Genomic DNA, 4,715 nt, shown 5'->3' with positions numbered 1-4,715 from the left:
TCTACTGCTTTGTTCTGCATTCGAGGCACTTGTGTAAACTAAAGCTTTGTAAAATGCTAGGTTAGCTAATCAATTAGCTCTTTGTAAGGTAATAGCTTTTCATCTTTGGTTTGATATTCATTTAGGGCTTGCTTGATGATGAGCTGAGAATCGCCAAAGATTTGTAACTCAGTGATGTTTTATTCTGTAGCTATCTTTAATCCTGCTATGAGAGCCTCATATTCAGCTATATTTTTGGTACTAGGGAATTGTAGCTTGAAGGCTTTTGGAATGTAATCTCCTTGAGGTGTGACTAACAATATTCTTGCCCCTAATCCATGAGATGTATATGAGCCATCAAAATAAAGTTTCCATGGGGGCAATTCTTCAATTAGATAGATATGCTCATTTGGAAATTCTATGATCAAAGGATATGTATCTACTAGAGGTACATTAGCTAGGTGATCTAGTATAGCTTGTCCTTTGATTGCCTTTCTGTCCACATATTGGATGTCAAATTCACTAAGGAGCATAACCCATTTGGCCAAACAGCCTGTAAGTGTTGTTCTGGAGAGCATATACTTGAGAGAGTCGATCTTGGAGACTAGTTGGATGGTATGACTTAGCATGTAGTGGCAAAGCTTTTGAGTTGAGAGAACAACTGCCAAACAAGCTTTTTCCATAGGCATGCAATTGAGTTCATAACCAACTAGGGTTCTACTAATGTAGTAGATGGCTCTTTCTTTGCTGTGTTCATCGAGCTATGCTAGAAGTGCCCCTAGAGTAGTAGGCATTGCTGATATGTACAAGATCAAGGGATGACCAGGAACTGGTGGAACCAAGATAGGGGGATTGATGAGATATTTCTTGAGATGATCAAAGCTACGTTGACATAAAGGATCCCACTTGAAGTTTTCATCCTTCTTGAGTAAATGTGCAAATGGCGTACACTTATCTTCAAGCTAGGAGATGAAGCGTCGAACGGATTGAAGCTTTCTCTGAAGAGTGTGAAGCTATCGTAGTGTCTGGGGAGGAGGCATGTCTAAAATAGCCTTGACCTTCTTGGGGTCAATCTCTATACCTTGTTTAGAAACTATAAAGCCTAGAAGCTTGCCAGATGTAACCCCAAAGACACATTTCTTGGGATTTAGCATGAGATGATATTTGGCTAACATATCAAAGACTTTCTCCAGGTCAGCAAGATGATCCATGAATGTTCAAAAAAGTGTGATTGTTCGTATTGGTGCCCCCAGTTGTGGGTATGCCAAAGCCAAGACCTGATTTCGTTTCCCACTTGTGTGCTTTGATGGGGCACTGCATGTCTCTTTCCTCTGGTCCTAGACCACCACCTTGATAGTTCCATTTGTTAGTGATGAGCTTATGTTCTTGGGGATACTTCTAGCTGAAATGATTAAGGCGTGCTTGATTTCTTGAAGGTGCATCCTTATGTAACCAATTGTTGATATCTGGAGTGAGCTCCTCATGAAGAGGGATTTTCGAGGATACAAAGGTTGTTGGGCCAAAATATTTGTATCAGGGAGGTGGAATCTCCTTAGCTTTGTGATATGTCGGTCATCCATGGACATGTGGATCAAGTGGGAGTGCCCCGACAACAAATGCATCTAACAAACTATACTCTCCACAACCTTTGTTATTGATCTTCACGGTAGATAGGGTGGAGGCGAGGATGGTTTTTGGGTCATTACAAGTGTTGGATGAGTTGCCAATGGCTATGTCGATATCAATTCCAAGGTAATGGTTTATATATGAAGCTTCAACCGCATTGTAGTAAGCAAAGGGTTCTGGATCGGCATTAATGGTTATCTAAGTGCCTTGATGAAAAAATTTGATGCACTGATGGTAAGTGGATGGAACGGCTTTCATGGCATGAATCCATGGGCGACGAGGAGGATGTTAAATGGTAGGTTTAGATCAATAACATGGCAAAGTGTTTCTTGGATGACTAGCCCAACCTTGATTGGCAGCAAAATAGTTCCTTCTGTGGTTCTTTCCAAGTTGTCATAATGGTGATAACCTTACTGATGATATCTGCCTCAGTATACCTAGCTTGTTTTATGAATTTTAGGGTGCAAATATTCAAGGCTGATCCATTATCTATCATTACTTTTTTTATGGAAAAATTGGATACCATGATGGCTATGCAAAGTGGAAGGGTGTGATCTGGCTCGACCACGCATATGACGGTGGGTTTGAATGATACGACACATGAGGAGGATAGGTGTCCAACGAGATTATGAAAATTAGTAGCGTTGATATCTGAAGGGACACTAGATTCTATGGGAGCACTGTCAAGGATTTTTTTGTACACAGGACTAGTGCAGAGTAGGTCTAAAATGGAGATTTGGGCTAGCATGTTCCCGAGGTGTTCCAAGATATTGTATTGGCTTTTGGATAGAGCTGATGATACTGCTGGGGTTGATAGTTCTGATGGGACTGATGGGGCTGCGATGTTCAATTGTGCTCTTCTAGTGGTGACTACACACTCATTGTTTGGGCCTTGGATATTGATAACATTGATAGAAGGCTCTTTTTCAAATATACAATTGATGAGGCTACCATAGTCTATGTAGGATGAAGTGTGATCATTGTTCTTCCCATGCTGTTGGTTTGGTTGGAAGTTGTTGGTATTGTTGCTATTGGTTTGGATAGGTGGTTTTCCAGGATTTTGGTTGTTGAGAGGAGGAAAAGCATTTTGATAGATCTATAAGCTTGCATTGGGAGAGGTTTGGGCACCAATCGTGATTTCTTTTCGATCAATGAGGTCCTGCACATAATCTTTTAGTTTCATGCATCTGAGGATTGTGTGACCTTTTACCCTATGAAATTTGCAGTACTCATTTTCTTTGTACCATGTAGCTTTGGATTGGCCTGTTTCAATTTGCTAGGTAGGAGGAAATTCGATGAGGTTTTCCTTAGTCAATTTCTCAAAAAATGGCATCCAATGGCTCACAAAGGTGTGTATAGTTTCTAGGTGCAGGTTGGAACTTAGGCTTTGGTCTTGTAGCTACATTGATGGCATTAGCTTGATTGCTAGACCCTTGAAAGTTGGGTCTTGGATTGTGGCTTTGATAGCTTTGGTGATTCTGCTATTGGTAGTTGATAGCTTGTTGATTTTTTGATTGATACGATGGGTTGGACTGATTTTGGGAAGGACCAACAATATTCACATGTCTCATATCAGTGACCCCATCTGTTGCAATGTGCTTGTTTTTGTTCCAATACCTAGACTTTTCATTTGAATGTGTTTGATTTTGGTTGGCTTCCTTGTAAATATTGACCACACCATCTTTAATGAGTCCTTGCTCAAGGATCATTCCTTTCTCTTTGATATCTTTGTAGGTCTACAAATAGTTCATGGTCATGTGGTGAGCCAAGCTAGGATGGGCATTATCAATAAACATTTTCACGAAATGGTGCTTTGGCAAGGTGCAAGATATGCGGGTGGTAAGGGTTTGCCATCTTTGCAGATATTTGGGAAGGCTTTCTCCACGTTTTTGCTTAGTGTGGACAAGATCAACTACTGATAGTTCTATTTCGACAAGATGGGCATATTGGGCTACAAATGTCTCAAACAATTCAACAAAGTTTTTGATTGTGCCATATGGGATTCTATAAAACCATTCGAGAGCTGATCCGGCGAAGCTTTTGGGAAAGAGATGCAAGAGGAAGACGTCACCGTATGCCACTTCTTAGTAGTGCATGTAAAATTCTTTGATATGTGTGACAGGGTCTCCTTTTCCTCTGAATTTGTCAAACTTGGGTATCTCAAAGTGTTTGGGAAATGGTGTCATGGTAATGGCTCTGTCAAATGGGTAAGGACACACATTCTCAAACTTGAAGGTTTTTGGATCATTTCCCTCCTGGATGTTCTTCAAAGCTGTCTTCATGGCTTTCCATTCTGAATCAATGGGTGATGGTTGGGGTGCCCCCAATGTAGGAGTGCCTTGAGGTAGGTATGTGCTAGATGGGGCAATGGAATATGGATGGCTTTGAGGTATGGGCTGGTAGAGATTGTACATGGCTTGGGCAACTGAATGATGGATGATGGGTTGTTGAGGTGGAGGTGGCACATATTACTGCATGTGTTGTGAGGCTTGCTATTGATATTGGATTTGAGGTTGGGATTGAGGAACATAAGTTGGTTGTGGGGTAAATGGATTGCTTTGTGGAGGTAAGGTATAAGATGGTTGTGAAGCTTGGGGAAAGGATCAGGGAGCTTTTGGAACTTGACTTTGGATTTGAGGAGTTTGACCAATATATGTGGGTTGTGCCCCCATTTGGGAAGGTATCTGCATGGAAAAAGAGGCCAAGTAATTGGTGGTGGCGGATTTCTTCCTAGAAGTGGCATAGAAAAATAGTTAGTAATAGGAGGTAATGGATTAGTTGGTGGTGGAGGTGGTGGGAATTGAAAGCTTGGAAATGGAACTGATGGGGTTTGATAGCTTGGTGGTTGGATTTCAAAGCTTGGTAGAGTGGTGGCAGGAGCTTGGGTCACTTAAGAGCTTGGCAGAACATTGGTAGTAGCTTGTGGGGTTTGATAGCTTTGTGGAGTGAGGGCAGTAGCTTGTGGATTTGTGGCTGATGGCACTGAGCTCCAAGGACCTAGTGGAAATGATGGAATTTTTGTCTGAGTTGAGGTAAACAAGCTAGGGGTGATGAAAGGTTGATTACTTGGCCCCATGGGTGGCATCCCGGTTGTATATTACTCAGGTTGG

The sequence above is a fragment of the Cupressus sempervirens genome, chromosome 2 (genome assembly GCF_028749045.1).
Source record: "Cupressus sempervirens isolate cs-2001-9-10 chromosome 2, ASM2874904v1, whole genome shotgun sequence".
Lineage (NCBI taxonomy): Eukaryota > Viridiplantae > Streptophyta > Pinopsida > Cupressales > Cupressaceae > Cupressus > Cupressus sempervirens.
This window is presented reverse-complemented; position numbering follows the sequence as displayed.